Below are 14,924 nucleotides of genomic sequence, written 5' to 3' on the forward strand. Positions count from 1 at the left end.
TAGAAGGAACTGGATGATTGGGTCTATGAAAACTCTCTGTACTATTTATGCGACTTTTCTGTAAATCTAACATGATTCCATCAAAAAGGTTTTTTTTTTATTTAAATGACAGTATGCCCTTGAGAACCCCCCAATTCAAAAGGAAACCCATGTGGAGTCATTGGTGCCTCTGGGAATCACTGCACATTATGAAAGTACAGTGGTACCTTATTTCCCAGCCCAGATGGAGAAGGAAGTGGGTCATGGTGGGCAATTTTTTCAGAAAATTGAAACTAACCCTTCACTCACAAAAAATGTGATTCTCAGCTATTTTTTCATGGCAAGCTTTCCAAAGTGGATGATAAAATCCCCTGGCCTCTGCATAGAGGACACTAAGTGTAATTGAATGCTTTCTGGATGAATCTGGATCACCAGGGTGAACATCTGTTATTACATTACATCATAGCAAGCATGGTTTTGCCTTTTCATTTTTCTTTACTGTGGTATGGAGTTGGAAATTCAGGAGCCATCTCCCCACAGCAAAGAAATGACTAAGGAAAGGCCAAAAAAATGATGAATGTGGATTAGACAGGTATTTGTGTAATCTCAGGTGAGCCAGCTCTGGGTAGAGAACAGCTTCCCCCTTCTTAAGCAGTTTAGCTATGGAGAGCAGCTAGTAGCTGATTTTCCCATTTTCTGTGCCATTTCATGGTAATGCAGCCTCTGTAGTTTGCTAAATCAGTGCATCCTCTGGACAATAACTAAAGATGCCAATAATCCCTGTTTGTCTCCTTCCAGGCCTGGGAAGCATGACGGAGTTTACGTTGTGGCCTTTTCCAGCTCTGCTTAGAGAATATTTTCTTTGTGATGTATCATTTGGTTCCTATGACATGAAAACAAGAAACAAAAAACAAAAACAAAACAAAACAAAAGGCAGTGTGATGTGAGCCTCTGCGACAGGCAGCCAGAGAAGTGAAGGGAGTTTAGGAGAAAAGGGGATTAAAATTCTGACATTTCACCAACTCTTTTCCAGCACCCTGCTCCAGGGCCCTGTGCCAGCTGGGGCTCCTTCCTTGGAAAGACCACACCTCCTCGGAGCCTGACAACTGCCCACCCTCACAACCTAATCAAGAAAACGGACTTCACTCTGCTCCCTGTCCCAACGTGTCAGTCAACCCACAAACCTGTACTTCCGCCTACACGAAGAGTGGTTTGCAAGTACCCTCCGAGAATATTATTCCCTTGAATTACCCCTGCAACTGAAATGCAAGCCCCTTGGGTACTGCAGGCTCTATTTTCTGCCTCTTTTTTATTGTCCAAATCACCTTACCCAATGTCAATCTGGATAGATATTTCTGGATTAACTGATTGCTTACACAATCAATCTCTCCAAGTCAGCAGACGAGGCAGTAGGTGATAAGTGTCAAACTACTGGTATACATAGGAGTTATTTAAAGAGCAATGCGGGTGTTCAAGAAGCTTCCTATACAAGGTCCATGTTGTCAGTTGTTTGTTGGAGATAGGACTTGAGCTTCCATCAGCATCATGGACATAAATAAGCTAGGCTGAGGCCAGGGGTTCTGATGTGAAACTGTCAGCTAACTAATCTTAAACAAAAGAAAGTCTGACTAAGCAAAAGTGTTCTAACATCCATATCATGTCTCCATTCCTCTAGTAAAGTACGTGGAGATCTATACTTCACTTAGGACAGGGTTTCTCAATTTCAGTATTATTCACATTTGGGGCCAGACAATCCTTGGCTGTGGAGGCCTGTTCTCTGCACTGTAGGGAGTTTAGCAACTAGTGCTGCTAGAGTTAGCAAATTAAAACACAGCGTTCATACTTAAATTTGAATTTCAGATAAACGACAAATAATTTTTTTATGATAGTGTAGGTATGTCCCATGCAATATTAATAGTATCCCTGGCTTCTGTCCACTAGACGCCAGTAGCATTACCCTCCAACCTCCCGTCCCAAGCTGTGACAACCAAAAATATCACCAGACATCGCCAAATGTCCCCTGGGAGACAAAATTGCCCCTGCTTGAGAACCACTGATTCAGAGTAAAACATCAAAAGACTACAAATTTGAACCTCTTTATCTTAGCTTCCAGAAGAAATAGCTATCTCTGGTAAAATATCAGCAATAGAATTAGCTATACTTAAACCATTTTGAAAACATTATTCATTCCCTTTTTTAAATGTCCCTTGGGATCAATTCCTTTTAGGTTTTCATGCCACGTAAATTCTTGGCTCTCTTTCAGAATTAGACAGCACGTTTTGATCAAATAATGTAAATTATGACACCTGCCATATTTCCCTTTTCCCTTAGCTGCTAGAAAGCTTATAGTTTCAGTTACAGAAACTATCTAAGCTCATGTAGCTAGTACTTTTATTTTTTAAAAGAAATATCTGCTTAGTGGTTTTCATGTACCATATATATTTTAAATGCTTTATAAATATTAACTTCTTGAATTCATTCTATAACTGCAACAAACCAAAGGGAAGTACTATTATTACCCTCCCTTTTCAGAATAAGATACGAAAGTTCTTTTCTTTATTTCTATGAATTATTTCCTCTTTCATCTGCATCCTTATTTTATGAAGTAAGCCCCTTAGATTCTGTTTGGAAGTTGATTGGGTATGTTATTTTATCACACACCTATACCACTTCAGGTCCGTGCAGCCTCATCTGTCTCTTGTTCTAACTGCCACCACGGCCACCAGCTCCAACTACTTCTTCCAGGTATACCCTCCCAGAGCCCAGAGTCATACCCGTGCCACACAACTCTCACCTCCCATCCTGGGCTTCCCATTAACACCAAGATGTGGGACACAGGGGACCTTGCTTCAAAGCCCAGAATTGCACAACCCAGAATTGCAGAGGAATTAACAACTCATGGTCAAAATGTTGCCAAATGGGAAATGGAAAGTAGAAAAATTCGTTCTTTCTTTCACTCCAGACAGACTGTCGTAAGATGCAGCTTTTCAGAGCATGGTCCTGTGAGACAGAGCAATCAATAGCACTTAGTGGCAACCAGCTGAGTTATGCCTGCTCAGATTTCTGTCCCTCCTTCCCTCTGGTGTCTCTCATGTCTCTAGCTTCTGCTCCTTGGGACTTCACTCCCTAACAAAGCAACAGAGTATTGTCGGGCCCTGCTTTCTAAGGAATCCAGACTAAGACAATTCTAAATAATTTTTTTTTTTTTTTAAATCACACAATAGAATTTTATCTAGTTATTTTCATTAACTTCAGAGTCAGTAATATTTGTTGTGGTACAATGGGAATACAATTCTGGAATGTTCTCCCTAGCAGGAGTTAAGAGCCAACCTCATCATCTGTACAGCTGAGGACGAGGCCAAGAACCCAGAGAGGGAAGGGGGTCACTCAAGATCACAGGCCCTGATAATGGCCTTTGAATACAGTACATTTATTCAGTGCCTCTGATGTTAGATTTCCATAAAAATTACTTCACTTTGCACTTGCAAATTGGGTCATTAGTATTATTGTCCCTGTGTTATGCCAAAGAAACAGGCTCAGAATAAGTGATGTGAACTGTTCAAAGTCACAACGTTAGCAAATGGAAGCATCAGGCTTACATCAGGCCACCAAACTCCAGTATTTAGTTCTTTCCCCAGCTGCCTCCCGCTGGTCGGGAAGTGGGCCCTGGCTGTCTGGGAAGCTGGGTGGAAGACCAACATGGGCTTGGAGGAAGACGGGCTTGAATTCAAGTCCTAGTTCGGCCACTTAGTATTACAGCTCTGTAACCTTACATTACTTAATCTCTTTGAACCTCGATTAATTCCAAACTTGGGGATCATAACATCTATTCATAGTGTAGCTGTGAAAGTGAGATAATATATGTAAATCTCTCCCCACAGTGTCTGCACACAGTAAATGCTTGGTAATGCCAGCCAGCATCAGTTCTCTGGAATCAAAGACGCCGTCCCAAAACAATGTTATCTTCTCCTTTGTAGGTGCTTATCATGTGCCCAGCATGGTGCTAAGCATTTTATACAGAGGAAGGAACTTCCTTTAATCATCCTAACCTCACTGAGAGAGGGAAGATTGTTGCTTCTAACAATAGTTCATACATGTTAGTCATTTATGTACTCCCTTGTTGAACTTTGCCATATCTGTGTACAGCTGTTTTAAAACTTAAATGTATAGTCAAGTTTGTCCTAAGGGAGAATACACTGACGTATTAGGTTTGATGTGCCAGTTCCATTTTTTTCTTATACACATTAAAACATACGTATTCATCATTAAATTAAAAAGTGTTATATTTTAAATACTCTAGGAAAAAATATCTAGAACAAGACTGGAAAAAAGTCCAGGAAAAAATATCAGCTAGAATTAGATTGGCAAAATGACCAATCAGCTAGAATTAGATTGACCACTGTTGAAACTAGATAATGAATACCTGGGACTATACCATTCTCTCTCTAAGTGTATATATCTTTGAAATTTCCATAATAAAATAGTTAAAAAAAAAAATAAAACACTTCTCAAAACCAGAGGTTGAGGAGGGGAACATTCTTTGTCAGAGACCTAAAATCATCTCCCAGTCCCCAAAGAAGCAGCTGTCACACTTTGGGCAACACTGGCCCATAATACACACTAGAAGGTCACCTTCATGAGGACACTCCGGCTTCATTCTTTTTCATGAGCTGCGTCCTGTGTGCTTAGAGCAACTAGCCACACAGATAAATAAATACCTAATGAAAGTTTGCTGAATCAATGAATGAATGATTATCATAACTGTTATCCTCTGTGGCTCTTAGCTCTGTCTCCTTGGACACACTAAACAGCTAATTCTCCCTTAGGGAATGGACAATAAATTACCTTGGATATATTCACCTCCAAATGATGAGTATTGTAAAACTAGGACAGCCCTTGCTGTTTTTCTTTTACTGTTCTGCCATTTGGCTTCCGTTACTATGAAGAAATACCTAGAAAGTTTCAAGAAACTTCCACAATCACATTTGGTTGGCATATGTGATTGGACTTTTTGCACTAAACAAGGCCAAATATATTAGATGATATTACATACTCAGTCACTGGTTTTTACGTTTTTTTGTCAAAGAATCCTTTACCAGATGTTATTAAGAACAAGTTTCAAACAGCTTAGTGACATCAGTCTGGAAAAGGAGGAAGGGGCAAGTTGGTCTCAGGAGTCAGAAATGACTCCGTGCATAGCAGTAGGACAAGTACCAACATCCAGTGCCTGCTCAGAGCCACTGCAGAGCACATCCTCTCCCACTCACACCTGGAGCCAAGAGAACGCTACCCACTCTCGGCAGATACTCTCACTGGGATATTCTGGGATCAGAGTCTGGTACCAAATTAGATATCTCAATTAAAGGTTGAATATACTAGAAGTCTAAATCTATCCAGGACAGAAAGGCCTTGCTGGGATCGCTTTTTGTGTGTATATAATTAGTTATTCTAACAGACAGTAACAGTGTGCTGCTTTATTATGCAAATCAATTAGTATTATGAAAAATACCGTTTCAAATCATAACTTTTTTTTTCCTTTGCTGAAGGATGTGGGCCAAATTTCTATTAAATATCCATATACCTTTTGAATCTTCTTAGGTATTCAGTGTAACTCTTCTGAAGACAGAAACAATAAGAGAGATTCTATGACTATTTAAAGACCCCAAATAGCAAAAACATTTTAAAAAGTCTGAGATATTAGAGCAGCAGTTGTACTCGGCTGCTACAAAATACAAACACAGAAATTCAGCTTCTTCTCTGGAAACAGTATTTTGTTGTTACTATGGAAATAGCTTTCTTGTTGATAAAATGAGCACAACCCATCAGATTATTTTTATGGATCTTTTTTAGAAATGAAGTGGCTCAAGAATGGATACAGAACAAGGTGGGTGTAGGGTTGGTGGCCCAGCTGCCTCTAATTAGCATTAGCACCATATGAGCAGGACCTCATGCATGGCCTGTATCAGGCCTGTGCAGCGGGGTCGCCCAAGACAAAAGTAGGGATCTGTTTCACAACTTGTAGAGTCAACTAAACCTAAATCATGTTTCCAAGGAAATGAGTTGTCAGTTTAAGAAATTTACATGGAAATAAAATGCAAATGATCCCTGAACAAATGCAAAGATGCTCAATCTCACTCATACTGAAAACATTAAAATTAAAATAGCACTTTCTTACCTCTTTGCTGGCTGGTCTGTTGAAATAGCCTCCTAAGGCTCCCCCTGCTTCCATTCTTGCAGATGAGCAACCTTTTAAAAACAAAAACCAAGTCATATCCTTCCACTACTTGAAACTCAGCTTCCCAGTTAACTTAATAGGTATATTTAAACGTAAATTATATCATATTTGAACATAAATTGAACATAAATTATAATATCCTGCAATTTTTTGTATTTACAATGTCTCAGAAATCCTTTCATGTTGCATATAGAAATCAGCCTCATATTTTAAAGAAATAGAACAAAAAATCATCAGATTTGTTTGGAACCACAAAAGACCCCGAATAGCCAAAGCAATCTTAAGAAAAAAGAACAATAATGGAGGCATCACACTTCCTGACTTTGGCTTGTACTACAGGGCTACAATAATCAAAACAGCATGATATTGGCAGAAAAACAGACACATAGACCAATGGAATAGAATTGAGAACCCAGAAATAAAACCACATAAATATGGACAGATAATTTTTGACAAAGAAGCTAAAAACATACAATGGAGAAAAGACAGCCTCTTCAATAAATGGTGCTGGGAGAATTGGATAGCCACGTGCAAAAGAATGAAACTGGACTGCTATCTGTCACTATGTACCAAAGTTAATTCAAAATGGGTCAAAGACTTAAGCATAAGACCTGACACAATAAACTGCATAGAAGAAAACATAGGTACTAAACTTATGGACCTTGGGTTCAAAGAGCATTTCATGAATTTGACTCCAAAGGCAATGGAAGTAAAAGCTAAAATAAACGAATGGGACTATATGAAACTTAAAAGCTTCTGCACAGCAAAAGAAACCATCGACAAAATAAAGAGGCCACCAACTGAATGGGAGAAGATTTTTGCAAACAGTGCCTCCGATAAAGGCCTAATATCCAGAATATACAAGGAACTCATGTAACTCAACAACAAAAAAAACAAACAACCCAATTGAAAAATGGGCAGAGGACCTGAAGAGACATTTCGCCAAAGAGGACATACAAATGGCAAATAGACATATGAAAAAATGCTCAACATCACTAATCATCAGAGAAATGCAAATCAAAACCACAATGAGATATCACCTCACCCCAGTCAGAATGGCTATCATCAACAAGACAAATAGTAACAAGTGTTGGAGAGGCTGTGGAGAAAAAGGAACCCTCATACACTGTTGTTGGGAATGCAGACTGGTGCAGCCGTTATGGAAGGCAGTGTGGAGGTTCCTCAAAAAATTACGAATAGAATTGCCATATGACCCAGCAATCCCTCTCCTGGGTATCTACCCAAAAAATCTGAAAACATTTAGAGATAAAGACACGTGTGCTCCAATGTTCATTGCAGCTTTGTTTACGGTGGCCAAGACATGGAAACAACCAAAATGTCCTTCGATAGATGAATGGATAAAGAAGTTGTGGTATATATACACAATGGAATACTATTCGGCGGTAAGAAAAGATGATATAGGAACATTTGTGACAACATGGATGGATCTTGAGAGTGTAATGCTGAGCGAAATAAGTCAGACAGAAAAAGCAGAGAACCATGTGATTTCACTGATATGTGGTATATAAACCAAAAACAACAAAAGAACAAGACAAACAAATGAGAAACAGAAACTCATAGACACAGACAATAGTTTAGTGGTTACCAGAGGTTAAGGGGGGTGGGGGGTGGGGGGTGGGAGAGGAAGGTAAGGGGGATCAAATATATGGTGATGGAAGGAGAACTGACTCTGGTTGATGAACACACAATGGGATTTATAGATGATGTAATACAGAATTGTACACCTGAAATCTATGTAATTTTAGTAACAATTGTCACCCCAATAAATTTAATAAATAAAAAAATACAATTAAAAAAACAATAGAAATCAGCCTCTATCTTTTTAGCTGCTACATAATATTCCATAATATGGCTAAGGTTCATTTAATCATTCTCTTATTAGTGAACATGTAGACTGTTAATTTTTTGCTGTTATGAAAAAGGCTGAAGTGAACATCCTATATATGCTTTCTTGCCTTCATGTGAGTGTCTAAGGAAGATACTGAGAAGTAATTTTTTAAAAAACTTGTTGTCACTGCCCAGTTGTCTTCCAAATTAGCTGTGGAGACACCCCAGCAGCGAAGTATGAGACCTATTTATCCACATCTTTGCCAATATTTGCTTCTAGATGCTCCAGACTGTTCCATTCTTGCGACTCATATCATTCTTCAATTCTGGGAAATTCTTGTCTATTCTTTATTTATTGACATACTATATCCCTTCATCCTCTCCATTTTCTACATGTGAATGATGGAACTTTTGAATCTACACTTCATTTCTTAATTTTCCTTTCCTACTTACCATCTCTTCTACTCTCTATTCTGCATCGTGGGGTATTCCTACAATGTGGGCTCAGTATTTCAGTTTACAAATTTGCTCTTCAGTCGTGTCCACTTTAAAATATCCATTTCCACTGCAGGTCACTCCTTCTGTGCATGCGTCCTTGCGGTGCTGCCCTGGGCATGCCAGGCTGCAGCTCAGCGGTTGGTCCTGCAGCCCGGCCCTCACTGGGCAACTGTCACAGGGGGTGTCATGCCGGGTCTCAGCTCCCGCTCCCCACACAAGAACGCAGGATATGGTGAGGCCAAAAAGGAACACCCAAGGAACCATAGGTAGGGGAGTCATACCACTATAGTCTGACAGGAGGCTGAATTCACACTACGTGCAACCTGCTGTCTGCTTTCTTCCAACCGACCGACTCTCTGACTTCCCTCAACTCTCCTCGACTCCCCAACGTAGCCACGGCAGTTATATTAGTGGCCAATGGCTCAATGGTTACAGCTGACGGCCAACTAGCCACAGCTGACAACCACCTACTACCCAAGCCAGCACCCCTCCACGTGAGGCCGAGAGCCTGGAAACTGCTCTCTGGGACTCTGTCCCCACAGCAACCAGCGGGGCGCCTGCACTTCTGCGCTCAGTGATCATGGGCGCCCCCGCCAGGCAAGCACTTCCTGTTGTTGCTCATCATCAAACACTTCAAGCTGAAGAAGTTCTCCATTGGGGACCTGCTCCGAGACAACATGCTGAGGGGCACAGAAGTTGGTGCGCTGGGCCTAGGCTTTCAGGGACCTGGGGCAGCTCATCCGGACGACGTCAGGTCTCAGCTGACCGTTCAGGAGCTGAAAAATCTCAGCCAGGATTGCTTGCTGTTGTGTAGTTTCCCTAGGACACTCCCACAAGCCGAAGCCCTGGAGTTTATCAGATAAACCTGGTGATGAACTTGAACGTGCTCTCGGAGCTCCTCATGCAACGCCTCGCTGCTTGTTGAGTTCATCCAGCTGGTGCATCGAAACCCTCCAATTCAACCCTCCCAAACACTTTGGGTTGGATGATGATCTGACTGGAGAGCTTCTCCTTAAGCGTGAGGGTCATAGACCAGAGACGCTTATCAAAAGACTGAAGGCTTAGGAAGACAAAAGAAAACGGGTCCTGGAATATTACCAGAAAACTGACTATATTAGATATTAGAAATAATCTTCAGAACAGAAACCAACATGCTCTGGCCCCATACACCTGCTTTCCTGCAAACAAAATTTCCACAAATACACCAGAAGCATCAGTTACCTATGAGGGGGAAAAAAAATGCTCGTGATTAGCAAGATGAGACTCTCTACCTTCTTTCATTTAGAAGTTCGTCATTCTAAGACTCCACTATGTATGAATTCTTTGAAAATCATATTAGTTTCATTGCTACAGATTTTATTCAGATAGTAAGGATATGCCAAATGAGTCAGATATTAAGATTTATCTTTTGAAATTGTCTCGTGTGTTTCATCCAGCTATCTTCTATGGGTGTGTAATTCAAAAATATCAGAGCTGTCTAAACTTTAAAAACTTCTTTTAGAGCAAAATTAAAAGAGCAATTGGTAGTAATCTAACTTTTGTTCAGTAAGAATAAGTGTTTGAGGGCAGACGGGTGGCTTAGTTAGAGCGTGAGCTCTGGGCAACAAGGTTGCCGGTTCGATTCCCACATGGGTCTGTGAACTGCGCCCTCTGCAACTAGATTGAAGACAACGAGCTGCCACTGAGCTGCTGCTGAGCTCCCTGGCGGTCAGCTGGCTCAGTTGGTTAGAGTGGGTCCTCTCAACCACAAGGTTGCCAGTTCCACTCCTGCAAGGGATGGTGGGCTGCACCCCCTGCAACTAAGATTGAAAAGACAACAATTTGACTTGGAGCTGATGGGTCCTGGGGAAAACACACTGTTCCCCAATAATGTCCTCTTCCCCTTCACCAATAAAATCTTGAGAAAAAGAAAAAAAGAATAAGTGTTTGATAAGGTTTCCATATTTTTCTGGAAAAGTGAAAAAAATTACATTATGCTAATTTGGAGAAAGTATCTCATCAGAGGCTTTTGTGTAGCCAGATGCAAAAAAATAAATAAAAATTCTAGCACATGGGACATGGTTTTGTGAGATGCTATTGTATATAAGATTCCAGATAAAAATATCTGGATTTACAGATCCATTACAGAATGCAAATTTACTGTTGCTTTTAAACTAAGAAACCTATAAGGTGGCTGAATAAGCTGTATTTGCTCTGTTGTTAAACATACCATTAGTTTACTCAAGTTTTCAATTTGCTATAAAAATGTATCAAATAGCATGTAGGAAAATACTTTAACAGGACTTGTTTTCTTTTGAAAATACATGTGTTGTTATGTTAGAAATTGACATTATAAGTTCTTGGATAAGCACCAAAGCCGAATGAATTTTCTTTAATGGAAAAATGTAATTGAAGTCTTATGTTCTCAGATGTTACTCAGATTAAGAAATGTGTGCTTTAGGATCTATTAATACTTGCCAGTTCTCTTTTTGATCCAATGTATGGTACACCTTGATGAGTAACAAATTAAAGTATTAAAAAAAGAAGAATGAATAAAAAAACTTTTGAGACTATGTAAAATACGTACACTTTGTCATTAGGAAATAGAAATAGATTAGGTGTGCGTGGGGGAAATTTTCCTTGACCAAAAAGAAGTCATAATTAATAAATAGGTATAGCAATTAAAATGCTTTATATGACAAGTTAAAAAAGGACCATTAAATAATTGAGTTTGCTGAAGGTAGAGTTCTTTATTCCTGATCAAAGGAGTTGATACCTGCTAGCAGTCACTGATATCTCATCTTAAGAGGAAAAAATCCTGCCAGGTGTATAATCTGAGCAACCATTTTAAAACCACTGTTTTAGATTCCTTAGTGGGGTTAGGAGGATGCATGGTTATGTATTGTGGCCCGGTAGGAAAAGTGGGGCATTATGAGAGGTGGAGGAGAAACCTGACTATATCTTATGTGGTATACTTACTCCTATTTGACTCGATGCTAAATCAAATGAATTAACTGCCTTTGAAAATTTGGCCCATTTTACTCCATGCACTTAAAATACAAATACAAGTGTGGGGTTTTTTTTTAATGTATTTGGAGGAAGAAAAATTGTTTTTCTTTCTTTTGATTTTATTTTTCATTCACTGTCGATTTTTCAAAATGGACCAAGTCTTTTTCAAAGGATACAGAAAACATTTCATTCTTCAAAATACTTTCTATAATCTCTTATTCTAATATTATTACGTGCCTTCCAAAAAAATGAACTACTAAATTTATGAACTGTCACTAGACACTAGGTGATACGGCATACATTTGTCTTTATTATAATAAAATTAAATTTCAGGGAAAAAATGAGTTTCATCTGTGTATTCAGTGTTTTGTTATAAGGATCAAATGTTAATCTCCATGACACCTAGTTGATTTGTTTGTGACTGCTATATCCTCACACATCTATTGGAAATATTTACTTACCCATAGTCTTAATTCCTGCTTTGCTTGCTCTATTATTTATCTTGCTTGGGTGTTTGTTCTTCCATGGTGTTGAGTTCGTCATTTTTTTTTGTAGTGTTGGCATTCCTCGAATGTCTGGTGATCTTGACTCTATAATCTTCTGTATGGTTGAGTCTCCATTAGACTACATTGCTGTCAGTGGGTGTCATCTGCTTGGGAACAGTGCTGATCTGAATTGTCCTCTGGCCTATTCTCAGGGACAGTGAAGAAGGATAAGTCACTAGGTGAGATTTCTCGGAGGTACCAGGTCTGGTACCCCATTCCTCTGGCAATGGCCAGCCTCATGATGTGTCTATGCCTGTCTAATTTGGGCTCCCTGGCCCAACACGAGTCCTACTTGGAGGCCAACACTGTCACTGCTATTTGGTTCAAGGGCAGATGAAGGGCATCAGTGAAGGATCTCTGGCCCTCCTGCAGCAGTGCCCCAAGGACCTACATGTGGATTGTCCTTGACACTCTCCTGCTTCTGCCGTCTGCCACAGCAGATGGAGCAGTCTCGGTGCTCCCTTCACCTTTTTGGCAAGTCTTCTGTGAACATTTCAGATGGGACTTTCTGTTTGTGCATCAATCCAGTCTACATCCCATACTTAGGAATTTATCCTGGTTTCTGGTTCGCTGAAAGTTTCACGTCTCATTTAGGATCACCATTTAAATAAGACCCTTGCTGCACAAATGAAGAAGCTGTAGGATATACTTAGTCCACCACCTTGAAATGGAACCAGCTTTCCTTGTCTGCCCTCAAATTATGAAGTCATCAAACCTCTTAGAGCTGTGGCTTTCAACTCTGGCTGCACATTAGAATCAACTGGGGGAGCTTTAAGATAGCGTACTAATACCCCAGATATTTTGTTTTAGTTATCAGGGGTGGGGCCATGATTATTGCTATGCTTATTGTATTATAAAAACTCCCCAGCTTTGTAAACCATATCCTAAAGTAACAGAGATGATTACATCTGAGAGGACCAGCCTTCAAAACAGTGTTCAGCAGAAGCTCACAACCACCTGGCAGTCTCAACAGCTGGAACTTTCATCACAAAAGGCTCTACCCTCCTTGTCACATTTTTTCTCCCACGCATGGATATTTAAGCAATGTATAGTTTATCATTATTTTATCACTAGTTGTCACCATGTTTAACTAACATTTGTCATTTAATCTGTGTTGCTCACCAAATGCCACATCAAATGTCACTCGAGTTCCTGATTGTTGGAAGCTTGTTTAAACACCTTTTCCTTTGTGGCTGGTTGTTCAAGTTCTCTGATATCTCTGATAACTCTATTTAAACTCAGTTAATGATGCTCATTTTCAAGTGTGCAGGTTGAGAAACCAACTTGCAATGAGATCATGACATATTTGCTTTATGCTTTCTAGTCTTCAATAGCTCTTGTTTGGTCCTAATTAAAAATCTGAAATAATCCAGTTATATGGATATTGAAGATGAGGTGACCCAAAACACAATACATTTCTCTAGAAAACAGCTACATTTTATGTTAGTAACTTACATAAGCTAAAATGGGAACATGTTTACGTACAATTGTGGGATGTCCTTATTCTCCAATTAGGCCTACAGTCTAGGTCCAGGCCCATGGACTTGTGAGGTCCTTGCATACTTTTGGTGGTTGACCATCTAGACAACTTCATAACAAAGCCTTCTCCAGCAAGGGGTAGGAAAACACCAGGTAAGCAGAATGAATATTGAGTGTGAATAGGGTGCAGGCAGTATGTGTGTGTCAGGGGGTGGGGTGGTGGAAAAAATATTCAAAATTGATGATGGTGATGGTGAAGGACAACAAAGGGGCTAGGATTGTCTATAGGTCATCAGAATGGTATGTTAAATGAAGAGGACATCAGGCCACATGGATACAGAATTTGGCTGCTGTTAAACTGTAAGGCTTTGGGAATTATTAGATATCCATTGATCTAGTGTTGCATGGATGGCAGACACCCACCCAATTATGATTCTATGGGGAAGGGAAGAAGTCATAAAGTAGAAGAAACATGGAGGATGTGAGGTTAGATGTTGACTGGAAAGACTCTGGGAAGAGCATAGGAAATTGGTTATTTGGCAGGATATGGGATTTGAGGGTGGATTAAATTAGAAGAAAATCTTTAGAACTAAGAAAGCAATTAGAAAATATTAGCAAGAGACTTGATGGAATTCTGATGGGAGAAAAAGGAACAGACCCACACTCAGAGGGAATGTGTTCTGCCTTCTCGATGTTTTTATTTCTCTTTATAAAAAAAAATAAAAATAATTCCTACTATATTCCTTGAGCACTGGGACATTGGTAAGCACCATTAACTAAGGTAAATAAAGAGGTAAATTACTTTGAAGCAAATGAAGTCTTAATGGGGTTTTTATCTAAAAAGAATAGGGTCCACTTCCTGGAGTCACTACCATTTGGAATAGCCATTTCATGGAGCTTTAATAAGTAGGAAATGTTGCATAGGATATGTCTCCAAATGTGATCATTTCAGAAATTGTTTGAGAATCAGTGAAAATTTGTAGCAAGTTTAACAATCCTAGACTCTTCCTTTTCTTAAGTCTCCATGACATTGCTCTCAAAAGTAAGCAAATTTAAGCCATAAAGCAATTAGATGACATTTATGTATTTATATGGAGCTTGGGCTCAAGGTTAGCCTTTGCAAGTGACAACAAGGTAAGATTCAGGCTATAACAACTACAGTCTGACAGCAAATTTTTCAATTAAATTATAGTGTGCTAGCCGCTCTCTTGTCACTTAAAATGTCCTCACAAATGAAGTATGCAGGGATCCTCAGGAGCTGAACTCTTCCCAGGACCTGTAATGACTGGTCAGTTCCAAAGAAATGCCAAGTGCTGGCCAATGCTGCTTCTGCATTTGTGGGCACCAGAGGG

General features: G+C 39.7%; 1 long non-coding RNA gene and 1 pseudogene across 1 annotated transcript in view; one reads left to right on the plus strand and one right to left on the minus strand.

Annotated features, from left to right (window-relative positions):
* The window catches only part of LOC141570672 (uncharacterized), a 67,788-nt gene extending 61,559 nt beyond the window's left edge, over positions 1-6,229 (minus strand). The window contains exon 1 of the long non-coding RNA XR_012494968.2: positions 6,155-6,229. This is a non-coding gene — a long non-coding RNA (uncharacterized LOC141570672). The remainder of the gene's footprint in view (positions 1-6,154) is intronic.
* Positions 6,230-9,116: 2,887 nt separating this feature from the next.
* Positions 9,117-9,813, plus strand: LOC109445473 (GTP:AMP phosphotransferase AK3, mitochondrial pseudogene; annotated as a pseudogene).
* The last annotated feature ends 5,111 nt before the right edge of the window (positions 9,814-14,924 follow it).

This window comes from Rhinolophus sinicus, chromosome 3 (genome assembly GCF_057876585.1).
Source record: "Rhinolophus sinicus isolate RSI-liver-muscle chromosome 3, RSI-T2T, whole genome shotgun sequence".
Classification (NCBI taxonomy): Eukaryota; Metazoa; Chordata; class Mammalia; order Chiroptera; family Rhinolophidae; genus Rhinolophus; species Rhinolophus sinicus.